Source organism: Silene latifolia, chromosome 4 (genome assembly GCF_048544455.1).
Source record: "Silene latifolia isolate original U9 population chromosome 4, ASM4854445v1, whole genome shotgun sequence".
Taxonomy (NCBI): domain Eukaryota; kingdom Viridiplantae; phylum Streptophyta; class Magnoliopsida; order Caryophyllales; family Caryophyllaceae; genus Silene; species Silene latifolia.
The window spans coordinates 52,111,515-52,126,074 of record NC_133529.1 but is presented as its reverse complement, the minus strand read 5'-3'; the positions used below and the strand labels follow the sequence as shown (position 1 = coordinate 52,126,074).

Here is a 14,560-nt window from a genome sequence, read left to right as displayed (position 1 = left end):
CCATGAATGTCAACAAGAAGTTCACCAAAGAATATAACATCCTTCAACTCTTAATTGAACGGTGGCTTACAATTGACCATGGGAAAGATGGGGCGGCTTTTATTGTTAATGGAGGCTTAGTGACATGGTTAGCAAAACACTTCAACCCGGATTTTAACAAGGAGAAAACATACAACCCGGTTAGAGGTGGCATCCTTCTTGATATGGCCACTATGATTCACAAGTTTCATTGGGTCAAGAACGATAATCTTGATAACAAATTTGAGTGGCTCACTAAAGATACTAAGTCCTTCATTCTACCAAACAAGATTTGACGACTCAATATCCGAAGCCCAAATTACCTTCTTCCACTCTCCGATGAAGCCGAAATGATTATGCAACAACATAGGGAAACTATTGCCGAGCCCTCCTCCTCCTCTATTATGACTCCACCCTATCCGTTTACCTACCAAGAATTCCTACCCAAAGATGTTGAGGTAGGTAACGATTACTTGACCCAATTGATGCAACATTTGCATATGGAAGCTTATGAGGACCGCGTCAATGCTTACCGGGCCCAATATCCGCCCCTTCTACACTTAGCTAGGCAAGAACTCCTTGATCCATCATGTCCTTTGCCTAGTTGGGTGGATAGGGAAGTGTTCTTTCCTAATGCTCCTAGAGATGCTAGCATGGGTGGTGAGGTTACCAAAGGGAAGGAGATTGTTGTTGAGAGTGGAGAAGAAGAACAAGAAGAGGAAGTTGATGAAGAACAAATGGAAAGCTCAAGTGATGAAGATGATGGTGAAGCCTCCGGGTCCATGGAGGTATATGATGATAATGATAGTGAGGATGATGATGATGATAATGATGGAAGTGATGAGGATGTCGCCTTGAGCGACAATTGAGGATTAGCAAGCCTTTTGGAGTATGCCACATATCCATTGTGAGTCTCCTACGCCTCCTTTAGCTTCGTTCTTTTCTCTCGTTTTCAATTATTTTAATCTTGATCATTGGTTTTGAGTCCTAGCAACACCTAGAGGACTTCCACCTCGGTCTCATTGAGGTGTCTTATATTGTTCTAACCTTGTACAATAAAAAATGACAATCTAGTTTCATGCATTGCATTCTTCTTGTGCATGAAGTCCCCATCTCTACACTAGCAATAGTGTCTTATTTGGTTTGGGGAAGTTTAAGCACAAGAAATGCGAGTTAATTCAAATTATGTTCTCCAACCAACAAAAAAATTTCATGCATCATATAGTATAGTTTAGAATGCATTCACTTGTTTATATATGTCATGTAGTTTGCATTTAGTGTAGAAATCATGCATTCTCATATAGCATGCATAATTTCCCATCATATTGGCCATTGGGGACAATGCCCATACTAGTGTGGGGATGGGGAATTCTAACTTGACCTTTGAATTCCAACTTGACCTTTAAATCAAAAAAATGATAAAAATTGAAAAATTTAAAAAAAAACAAAAATATGTTCTTTTGTTTCAAAAAAATCAAAAATCCTAAAAATTTGAAAAAATCTAAAAAAAAAAAACCAAAAACAAGTTCATTCCTTTATAGTGTAGTATTGTATATATTGTATATACTTGTTTGTTTGTTTGTCTATCCTTTTTCACATTGATCGACTCCGCCACATCCGAGACATGAGGATCATGAAGACCGCGTGGTATGATCTTTCCAATCTCCTTTTCCTCTTTATGCTAATGACTATGTGGCTTTATTTTGATTGAAGCCGTATGAAACAATGTGATTATAGGAGTTTCATTTAGATTATTTGGCATACTAGTTGGTAGAAGCATTTGCATTAGGTTGTATAAATGATAGTTGCATCATGGCATATAGTTGCATTATAGGAAAATTTTTGTGAAAGCATCTATTTGGGAAGCTTGACAAGAATGCTTGTAAAACACCCTTGTTGATACTTTTTCTTCTTGAGACTTGGCTCACCAGAATGCTTGTAAAACACCCTAGGATGTGTCATGCTAGTATCCTTTGACCCATGGATTAAGGCCTAGTCAAGAGTACCTTGTGGTGTGATAACTCCTTGGCTACCGTTTATTCCAAGGTGACCCTTGAAACCATGCAACCATCTTCCATATTCTACCACATTTTGTCATCAAAAAGGGAATGAGCACAAAAATTGTTCAAATTTGAGTTCAAGCAATGAAATGAAATGAAAAAGTTTGTAATTTCTATCAAAAGAAAAGAGGAGTACAAAAATAAGAACTCCTAAGCTTCAAATATAAGGCACCCTCGTTACTAATTGGGGTGACTTTGAAAATGTTCAAAAGAAAATGCAAAAAAAAAAGTTGAAAGTTGTCAAGTATTGAAATGCCACACATCAAAGAAATGGCAATAAGAAATTATTCTCAAATGTCAAATGCCACAAATTGGGGGGAATAACAACAACAAAAGCAAACTCCCATATGAAACTCAAAATAAAAATGATCCCTTTTATCCATCGATTCCACCTTTGTGCATGGTAGAGAGGGGATGGCCCTTCTTCTTGTCTAGGCAAGAAGGGGAATTCCACGATCCTCCAGTGTTTCTAACGCCATAAGGAGTCTACTCTTGACGAAAGCATTTAACGATTGAGGACAAAGTTATCCTAGCTTGACACAACTTGGAGGTGATTTATTGGTATCCTCTTAGGCTTAGTAGCTTGAAGAAACCGTATCTAAATGGAGTGTGTACCCTTAGATTGCTTCCCTTGTAGATAATTTTCGCCACTTAGATGAGGAAAGTGGCTATTCATTTTTGTAGATGTATCCATTTCTTGTTTTTGTGTGCTTAATGCTTGGATGTATCGCCATTTTGGCAAGTCCCACCTTGCCTTGCAAGAAGGCATCCTACCTCATGGTTGTCTTGTTGTGAGTTGAAGGGGTGGAGTGAGACCCGCTAATTGTCTCACATCGGCTATATTAGTAGGTTAGTTTGAATAAAGGTCCTAGTTATAGTCACCTCTTTACTCGGGACGAGCAAAGGTTCGGTTTGGGGATGTTTGATGTGAGTCATATTTGAGCACATTTAGTTCCCGAATTAACCCCGTTCCCATGCTTTATAGTGCATAATTGGGTCATTTACTATTTTTAGTTTCCCATTTTGCACATTCTTTGACGTTTTGTCCCCTTGGTAGGAAATGAGTGCGAACCTTGCATTTACATGGCGAAATGGAGCTAAATGGATCGCACCTAATGACCAAGCATCAAAGAGAAGACAACACTAGAAGGCCTAAGTAGATATTAAAGTGAATTTGGCAATGATGAAAGGATCCTTGCATCCCCGAAATGATCCTTGCGGATTGTGGAGGAAGAAAAGAAGAGTAGCTGACTGCCCAGGGATCCGAGCGGATCAGACACGATCCGGGCGTCTCCTTTCAACATCATCTGGGCGTCTTTTATCCAAGACGAGCGGATCTCAGCACAGGGAGCCGAGCGTTGTAGATACCTCATTTCTGCACCTCCCGCTAAACACCCGGTGATGATTGGGCCGCATATTTGGTACGCGGAACGATTTATGACAGTTCATAAGTTTATCGTCAAGTGATAGCTCAAACACTTGTGTCTACCCCTTGGTTGTCATCTACGCACCGATACGGTCGTTTTAACAGTAATTAGAGTTCATTTGGAGTCCAGGTCAAAAACCTCTTCATTTTCTAATAAACCGTTTTAAAATGCCGAGTCGGAATGTTCTAGAATGTTCCAGATATTTATTCCATAAAGTCAATTTTTTTATCTTTTGGTAAAATATATCCCGAAATTTTATGATAAAGAATAAGGAAGTTGAGATCTACCGCAATTCCATAAAATAAACGCGGAAATCATTCTTCCGCAAGAGAAAACCTTCGGGGAAAGGACGCAGCACCTGCTGCGCCTCATCGAAGGATCGCAGCAGCTGCTGCGCCTCTTCCCCAGCCCTTTTCTGCGTATTTTCATATCTGTGTGATTAGTATAAATAGAAGCCTTTGGTTTCACATATTTGTCACGCGAGTGTCCGCCCTTCTCTTCTCCCTTTGCATTCTAAGACCGTGCTCTAAGTTTATTGACGTCTACGTGCTTGATCAATCGACCACGTAAGCTCGGATCCTTCTGAGTACCAGTCACGTTGCATGACCGACCAATTTGACCAAATACACCTCAATTTATCAATCAATTTAATCTAAATCCTCGTACGAGGGCACATTCATCATACATTCGAGTCGAGCAATCACTAAACGTTAACTTAGTTAATCTCGTTTCGTCAAACATGTAAGTCTGAGGGTGTAAATCCCATCTTTTGTTATTGTATTTTATTTTTGTACTAATTAATGTAAGGTTTACGTCAAAAATATATTTAAAACCGATTTCTAAAACCCCTTTATTAAACTATTTTTACGGATTAACAGAAGATAGACGTCGAGAAGAAACGCAGCAACTGCTGCGCCTCTTCGAAGAGTCGCAGCATCTGCTGCGCCTCTTCCTAAGGCTGTCGCAGTTCCTACCTTTCTTCTTCTTCCTTTGTTCTTTGTTATTTCGTCTCTTTTGTTATGTCTTTTCTTCTTTTCTTCTTATTTCATTCGTATAAAATAATTCTAACGTATTTATAATAATTATTGCTTTAATCCCGACCTAAATCCCTAATAATCAATATTTGCGGGTTTTCGTCATTAAATCAAATCCGAGTTTTGGAGATTCGATTTGTTCATATCAAGTTACTGGAATTCAACTTTTTTATACGCTTTCATCAGTTTATCACGTTTGTCTAGTTCGTTTCCGTCTCTATAAATAACCGAAGTAAATTGTAATTAACCCTAACTCATTTATAATTAGTTTTAATTAGTCTTAATTAGTTTTAATTCGTTTTTATTGCTTTTTTGACGAATTCACATGTAAATAACCTGTTAAATCACTTCCATCCGAGTCAAATATTCGTAATCAACCATTAAAACCGCCAACGAACCTTAACAATTCGCAGTTCCGGCTTCACAGCCAGAACTCACTTCAGGAACAGACGCAGTGACCGTTGCGCCTCTTCCAAGAGACGCAGCATTGTTGCGCCTGTTCCGGGTTGAGTTATGTCTCTGAACTTCCGTTCTTGCTTTGACCTAATTCGTTAGTCTACAAATTAATCGACTATTATTCGTATTATCACCTCTTAATCTGTCCGTATTTATACCTATTTTATTTTCTCTTGTTTTTTCTCAAATCATCCGTCTTAAATGTATTTTTGACGTAAATCTACTAAATCCTTTGTAATTTATTGTAATTTTAATTATTGCGTTTATTCAATTATCGTATTGTATGATTTATTTACTTGTTTTCCACATGTAATTAATCTAAATTCCAACTTCGACATAGTTGTTTGCCTAAATACGTGTTCAAAGACTTAGTTTAATTCACATGTTAGGATTAATCTATGAATTGTTGCTGTAGAAACTAGGCTTCCTCCTGCAGAGAATGATGTTCCTAACGCAAGCATGCATGATGACATTCCACCCTTTATTGGACAACAAGAAATCAACCCTCCAGTAGGTCCTACTGAAGCTGAAAAGCGACTCCAATACTTGGAGGAGCAACTAATGTACCTCAAGGGAGATGACATCTACAGGGAGAACAATCGTAAGTATGAGGCCGTGAATGGTCAATTGCCAAATAACTTCAACATGACTGACATCCTGAAATTCAAGGGGCATGAAAACCCTTTGAACCACATTCGTGCTTTCAAAGACTACATGTCTATCAAAGGCATCAAACCTGAGATGTTCTGAAGGATCTTTCCTTCATCTCTCGACACCATTCCTAAACAATGGTTCTACTCTTTGGAACACAAGAAGATCGCCACTTGGGATGATGCCGCAATTGAGTTCACTAAGCAATACGCGGATAATCATGAAATCCAAGTCAACATGCGCACTCTAGAGGTTCTTACCGAAAATGTGATAGAAGGCTTCACCGACTTCCTAAGTAGGTGGAGGAAGACAAGCACACAATTAGTCGAACGTCCAGATGAAGCTACCCTTGTGGAGAAATTCGTGGATAACCTGAGACCCATTTATGCAAACCACTTAAGGTACCAAAAAATTAAGACATTCAAAGATCTAACTGTGCTAGGGACAAGAATTGAAGATGACATCCGTAAAGGGCTCTTGTCCAAAATGGTAGGTCGTGGATATCAAGGCTCAACGAGTCGTTCTTATGGCTTTACTAGCAAGACTGATGAGGTTAACCTTCTCGAATCTTCAAATAAAAACAACCCACAAAGGAAGTTCACGAACATTAGCGATACATACTCCAATGCTTTGAAAAGGTTGATGAAATAGGGTAAGCTCCAACCAATACGACCAACACCTGACCCAGAAAAGAAATCCAAGTTCTGGGACAAAAATGCATACTACAAATATCATAGAGGTAAGGGACATGATACAGAGAAGTGTTTCAAGCTAAAACATGTCCTTCAGGACATGATCGAAGATGGTCGTCTACCTATACCTCCTGGAGGTAAGCCTAACAATACTCAGAATCCTCTTGGAGTTTTGATGATTACAGATGAAGAATCCAACTTGGATTGTTCACACATCATTTCTCCAATCGAAGACCAGATTCACGCATTAGAAGATGAGAGGAGTTACTCCACCATTTCTCCCACTATCACCGATTTTATTGCATGGGCAAAGAGTGTAAGTAGACAAGTTTCAGAACTGGAAGATGTAGTAGCATCCCTCCGCAATCCAAGAACCATACCCAGGAAGAGCGTGCCACTGAATCTGTCTCCAAATTCTATAATGCAAGTGGTAGTCGCCGTAGTTGACAGTCTAGTCGACCAAATAATCAATTTAGAAGCTGAGATCATCTGATTAAGGGAGTTTACTAACATCAACGGAATATGGGCCGATGATGATGAAGATGAATACTTCACTGAACACTATCTCGTCAAGGTTAGTGAGGATATAGTCAACGCAAGCAAAGATCAAGATATAGACCACCTTACTCATTCAGGGCGTCCATATCAAAGTGTTTCTCAAAATGGTCCTATAACTAATGGTCCAGTTACTAACACCAACGTCATCACACCAAATGACGGCGAAGATACATCTACTGACCACTTGCTAAAACAACTACAGAAGACAAAGGTTGATCTTTCAGTCTGGCAACTAGTGGCAAGCTCATTTCCTCATTGCCAAGCTTTACTGCAAGCCTTGGCTAAACTGAACGTGGCGCACAATTCTACACCTGACGACGTAGTCAACTTGGTCTTCCAAGATTCAACTAAGCTAAGTAACCCAGTTACTTTCTTGGACGAGGATTTGCCTCCCTTCGGCGCCAGTCATAACCTAGCTCTATACATTACCGTCATATGCTTAAAGAATAATGTGCCAATGACATTGGCAGATGATGGCTCTGCTGTCAATGTCATACCATTGAAAACGGAGTACAAATTGGGCATGAAAGAATCATATTGGAATCCCACTAATCAAGGTGTTCGAGCATACGATGGGACACGACGTAAAGTGGTAGGACTAGTCAACCTTACCATACCCACAGGGCCGATTGAGCGAAAGGTTAATTTTCAAATAGTGGATATAGAAGCCTCATTCAACATACTTCTGGGAAGGCCTTGGATTCACGCTTCCAAAGCAGTAACATCCACCCGCACCAGAAAATCAAGATCCCACTAGATGGCAAAGTAGTGACGATCACTTCGTCACCTATCAAGGCAGTAATAGAGAAGATGTCAAGCAACCAAGTAGTCACAGATCCAGTATACGAGCTTGGGGGGCTTTCATAGCATAAACCTTGTAGAGAGTGAACTGGCACCTATATACTTCAATCCATACTCCAATTTAGTGGTCAACCATATACTCAAGTCTCAGGGATACTTCCCGGGAATGCCATTGAATCCTGCCAAGAGGAATACCTTTGCACCTTACAAAGAAGGAAACTCTGAAACGATACCCCTAGGATTGGGATACAAACCCACGAAAGAAGAAGCCCTGGAGATGATCACTCAATTTCAGAATCGTAAGAACCAAGGAATCCAAATGCGATCTTACCTCCCTACCCTAAATGGATACTTCGTTAGAGAGGGGAGTCAAGAATACTTCCACGAGTTTCCCGAACACTACAAGGGAATGCAGCTAGCTGGAATCGAGGTCTTCCATGATTGCTACTTCATTCCTCCAGAAACGGTTCCTACCGTCAAAGCTCGTCAAGCACCTTGCTTAGACGAACAGGCTGTTAGTCTTCTGTGTGGGGAGGATCGATTCGTTAGAGCCTCACAGGACGAGATCATTACCATGATACTTCAGGATGACCATTTCAACCCTACAACATTAATCACTGAAACCAGTTCAGATCAGCAGAGAGGATGGAGAAAGTCGATCAAGTGGATGAACAACAAAGCAAAGCTCTTCAAAGTCACAACTGGAGAAGGAGAGATGTTCAAAGGAGAACCTGAAGACAACGAATTCGATTCAGAGTCAGAGTCGGAGTCGGAATTAGAGTCTTAGTTTAGAGAAGTCCCTATAGAGTCTCCTCCTGTCGTCACTCCCAATCCCCTTGTTTCTCCTAGCTTAGCATCAAGTAGTAACAGTAGCTCAGGAAATGTCCCAGCAACTGTCCCTTTACCACCACTGACTACTGAATAGATGGCTTCTTTGTTTCAACTCTTTTCAAAATTTATTATGAATAAATCAGATTCTGTTTACTCTTTGTGTTATTCTGAATGCAATTCTATTTACGATGATAATGAGGATGATCCTGACCCAGGCTCAATCGACTTACCTCCCTACACAGCTAAAGAAATATTACAAGAGGGGGAAGGGGCATCAGTTATAGAGAACACCGAACCCATCAATGTAGGAACTGAACTAGAACCCCAAGAACTTAGGATAGGGACGACCTTAAACCCCACCGAAAGGGCCAATTTCATAGACCTCCTACACGAGTTCAAGGAAGTTTTCGCTTGGTCCTACAAAGATATGCCAGGGATTGACATGGATATTCTAGAACACAAAATTCCAATCAAGCCAGGTTTCAAACCTGTGAAGCAGAAGCTTCGTCGAATGAGGACTGAATGGGCTCTTAAAATCAAAGAAGAAGTCGATAAACAATTCAAAGCCGGGTTCATCAATGTTTCCGAGTATTCAGACTGGGTGGCTAACATAGTACCCGTACCAAAAAGGATGGGCGAATCCGAGTTTGTGTTGATTTCAGAGACTTAAACAAAGCAAGTCCCAAGGACGATTTCACTCTACCACACATCGACATATTGGTAGACAATACAGCAGACCACACATTGTTTTCCTTCATGGACGGATATGCAAGGTATAATCAGATCAAAATGGCAATAAAAGACATGCATAAGACCGCCTTCGTCACTCAATGGGGTACGTATTGCTATACTGTTATGCCATTCGGGCTAATCAATGCTGGAGCCACATATCAACGAACTGCGACCACGTTGCTACTTGACATGATGCATAACGAAGTAGAGGTATACGTTGATGATGTGATTGTCAAGTCCAAGGATAGGAAGGGGCATATTGATAACCTAGGTAAATTCTTCCTAAGATTGCGAAAATACAATATGAGGCTCAATCCCCAGAAATGCGCATTCGGGGTAACGTCAGGCAAACTTCTGGGATATGTCGTCAGTCAAAGAGGAATAGAAATTGATCCATCCAAGATTAAAGCTTTAATCGAAATGCCACAACCTCAAACAGAGAAGGAGGTTAGAGGATTCCTAGGCAAGGTGCAATATATAAGCCGATTTATATCAAAGCTTACTATGATCTGCGAACCCATTTTCAAGAAGCTCAAGAAAACAAATCATACCATATAGGACGACGATTGCCAAAAAGCATTCGACAAAATTAAGGAGATACTAGCCAAGCCACTAGTGCTCATGCCTCCTCAACGAGATCAACCTCTTGGTTTATATCTCACAGTGACCAAAACAGCCATGGGGGCTATGCTCGCGCAAACTGTGGGGAAAGAAGAAAGAGCTATCTACTATCTTAGTAAGAAGTTCTTATAATATGAATGCAAGTACACACCTCTCGAAAAAACATGCCTCGCTCTTGTGTGGGCAACAAAGAAGCTACGCCATTACATGATTAGCTACTCTATCATGGTGTATTTCAAAATGGATCCTGTCAAATACCTCTTCGAAAAACCCGTTCTCAATGGTCGATTGGCTAGATGGACCCTAATGCTCTCAGAGTTTGATCTCAAATACGTACCTCTGAAAGTTATAAAGGGGCGCGCCGTTGCCGAGTTCTTCGCGGATAATCACATCAACGACACCCAAGCAGTAGACACGTGGTCATTTCCAGATGAGGACATACTACAAACTAATGTAGAGTCTTGGGACCTTTATTTTGATGGAGCATCGAATATAAGAGGATTTGGAATAGGGGTGTTACTCATTTCTCTTGAAGGTGAGCATACATCACTCTCTGTCAAACTCACTTCAAGGTGACAAATAACGCAGCAGAATATGAAGCTTGCCTCATTGGGCTACAAGCGGCAGTAAGTTTAGGCATCAAGAATCTTCGAGTTCAAGGAGACTCATCCTTGATCATCAACCAAATTACTGGATCTTGGAAGATTCGAAGTGAAAGTATAGCACCCTATCAGACTAGGATAGATCAAGTTGCCCAATTCTTCGACCAGGTCACTTATCTACACCTACCTCGGGAAGAAAATCAATTTGCAGACGCTTTTGCAAAACTTGCATCTTTGATTAATATGCCAGGCGACATGGTAGAAATGCCTTTATGCATTGAACGACGGTCAGAACCAGCCTATGCGCACCAGATTACAGACAAGGAAGAGAATCCAGGGGAACCTTGGTTTCAAGCCATTATAAACTTCAAGCTCAATGTTACATACCCACCAGATATGGACAAGAGAGGACAACGCGCCATACGCCCACTAGCTTTTCAATATCTCCTCCTGCACGGAGAACTGTACAAAAGAACACCTCTTGGGTTTGCGCTGCCTTGATCATTCACATGCACAAAAAGTGATGGAAGAAGTTCATGATGGAAAATGTGGTCCTCACATGAGTGGACCAATGATGGCAAAGAAAATCACGCGTCTGGCATATTACTGGACCACGATGGAGTCGGATTGCATCAGGTATGTCAGACATTGCCATAACTGCCAAATCTTCGGGAATGTACAACATATCCCTCCTTCACTACTCTACGCTATGACATCTCCTTGGCCATTTTCTGCTTGGGGAATCGATATCATCGGGAAAATCACTCCAGCCGGAACAGGAGGTCACTGTTTCATTTTAGTAGCCATCGACTATTTTACTAAATGGGTCGAGGCGGCATCTTACACCAGTCTCACAGCCAAGAATGTGGCAAAATTCATACAAACCAATATCATCTGTCGATATGGTTGCCCACATAAGATCATCAATGACAATGGATCACATTTCCAGGCTGAGACTGAGCAATTACTAGCCAAATACAAGATCAAACACCACCATTACTCGCCCTACAGAACTCAAACTAATGGCGCAGTGGAGGCAGCTAACAAGAATGTCGTCACTATCCTCAAGAAAATGATCGACAATTACCGTGATTGGCCCAACAAGATACCATTCGCATTATGGGGTTATCGTACATCAGTCAGGACGCCCAGTGGGGCCACTCCTTTCTACTTGACCTACGGCATGGAAGCCGTGCAACCATGTGAATTAGAAATCCCGTCTTTACACATCCTGCTTGAAAGTCAAATTCCAGAAGCTGATTGGAAGAGGGATAGATACGAATAACTCATCCTCTTAGATGAACGAAGGTTGCGTGATCTGACCAATATTTGAGCATATTTTGTCCCCGAATTAGCCTCGTTCCTATGCTTTTTAGTGAATAATTAGGTCATTTACTATCTTTATTCCTTTGTTTTGCATATTCTTTGAGGGTTTGTTTCCTTAGTAGGAGAGGAGTGCAAACCTTGCATTTTCATGGCAAAATGAAGCTAAATTGATCGAATCTAATGACCAAGCATCAAAGTGAAGACAAGACTAGAAGGCCTATGTAAATAATGTAGTAGATGGGCAATGTTGAATAAGATTCTTGCATCTCCGACAAGATCCTTGAGGATTGTTGGAAGAAGAAACGAAGAAAAGAGGAAGAAGCTTGCTGGACTACAATCCGCCCGTCGCAGCCTCAGGACGCTCGTCCAAGACCTCCACAATCCGAGCGTCTCACCACCCTGTCCGCTCGTCCTGCACCACTACAATCCGCTCGTCCCGACCCCTTGGCCACTCGGATTTCTGCCCAGTACAGCACGTGTCTTCCTTGTTCCACACGGGATGCCCATATTTCTGAAAGACTAGCAAAAAGGAGACTAGCATCTTCCTTCGAGAGGAGCATTTCCTCAACTTTTCTTAAGGGTCTTAATCGTCATTTAAGCCCTTGGTAACCCTAATTTATGTACCTAATCCTCACTATAAATACCCCATTGTACTAATTAGATTATCAATCAATCCTTAATAGTATTTATGTTCTTCCTAATCTCATTTTAATCTTGTAATCAACTTTTAATTAAGCATTAATAAAAATCTCATTTCCTTAATTTCTCTATTGTTCATCATTTATTTTGGGTAATTGAAGATTATTTGGGTATTATTGGGATATTGACAACCTTCCATCAATCATCAAGTACTTCTATTATTCTTTGCTTATTATTTTGGAATCATCATTAGGTATAATTCTCTTAACCCTTGTTTTAATTATTGTTAATCATTTTCCATTCATTCATCATGTTTTGCTTTGTTAATATGTTTGACAATCTTGTTTGCATGTTAAACTTGATAATGAGTGAGTAGTTTCCTTAGCTAGGGCTGACGGGGAATTAGGGGAAACCAACATGGGGGATGATTCATGCTTAATCTAATATGTTTACATAATTTATTTGCTTGCTTGTTGTGATCTCAACTTATGCACATGTTATGTTTGACGAAATGTGAGCCTATAAATCCTTGCATTTTTTACCCATCACTTACCTTTTCAATGAGACTTGTAAGACATAAACCAACTCGAGTCTCATTACACCATGCATATAGTTGAGTAGGGAGGATTAAGTCGACTTGTAGGTGTTGTACAATCTAATCGATTCGGCTCCGGGATCCAAACCTTCCTATGATTGTAAGATATAAACCAACTCGATCCTATCACAACAATAATTGCTTGCTTATAATTTGAGAATATGTTTGTATGATCAATTCCCATGAATCCCCTATGAACCCATGACACCCTAGTGCTTTTAATCAATTGTTTACATCTCATTTTAATCATCTTGCTTGTTTATTTACATTGTTATTTAGTTTAGTGATCTTCTTATCTCAACCCAAATTGTGACACCCTTAGACACCACTACTTGCAATCGAAAATCGTACATCAATACCCGTCCCTTGGGATCCGACCTTTACTTACCTCTTTACTAATAGTAGAGTAGTTTGTGAAGTTATAAATATTGTTTTGGTCTAGGTACTCCTAACGACAAGTAACCGAAAACGATAGTCCGACCAAAAATGGCGTCGTTGCCGGGGACGGTGTTAACTTGATTTGATTTTCTTTGATTATTCTTAGTAGTGTCTTTCTTTGCGTTGGGGAAGTAAAACTCCTCATGGTTTGTTCTAATTATTTTCAAGTTGTTTGATATTTTGCATGTCTAGAAGATCACAAGGTAACTTGTTACCCATTGATCACGAAATTGAAAGAACTTTGACAACCAATAAAAGACTTGCTAGAAATACTTTGAGAGGTATTGGTGAGGTTGTAGATATTCATCCAAATACTATTGAGTTCATCAACCCTTTTGCAAGAGAAGGAGAAGAGAACCCAACATAAAACCCACCACAAAATCAACCCAGAATGCCTAAATTTTCATCACATTCCGTACCAACCGAGGAGAACCTACCTAATGGTACTCCCACACCACAACACTTGACCGGTAATTTCATTGCAAAATCCGCATTAATCCAATTAGGCGAAAGAAGTCAATTTGGGGGGATGCCTAGTGAAGACCCTCATTCTCATATGGAGACTTTTTGTGACTATTGTGATGCGATTTCACAAACCGGAGTGACTCAAGACCAAATTCGATGGGTCTTATTTCCTTTTTCTTTGATTGGTACCGCGAAACAATGGTTAAAGAGCCTTGATAAGGCTACTCTTGGTATTGACTCTTGGAAAAATTGGCTCTTGCTTTCTACAAAATGGTCTACCCTCCGGAAAAGACTAACATGCTAAGAGCCCAAATCACGGGTTTTAAACAAAGGGACGAAGAATCTTTGTATGAAGCTTGGAAGCGATTCAAAGGAACTTGTTGCTCATGTCCTCATCATGGACTTAGCGAGTGGTTCTTGGTACAACAATTTTGGAATGGTCTTTATGAAGACTCCCGAAACATTCTCAACATGGGATCAAATGGTATGTTCACCGAAGTTGGCGATAATCAAACTTGGAACAAGATTGTGGAAATGGCGGTCCATAACTCAAAATATAGTAGACCTCGGAAGGCTACTAGAGGAGGAAAGCATGAAGTGGACTCTATTACTCA

The 14,560-nt window shown here is 40.4% G+C and overlaps 1 non-coding gene across 1 annotated transcript; it reads right to left on the bottom strand.

The window, feature by feature from the left end:
* Positions 1-14,243: 14,243 nt before the first annotated feature.
* Positions 14,244-14,350, bottom strand: LOC141654405 (small nucleolar RNA R71). Its single transcript, XR_012547966.1, has one exon. It is a non-coding gene; the product is annotated as a small nucleolar RNA R71 (small nucleolar RNA).
* Between the last annotated feature and the right edge of the window lie 210 nt (positions 14,351-14,560).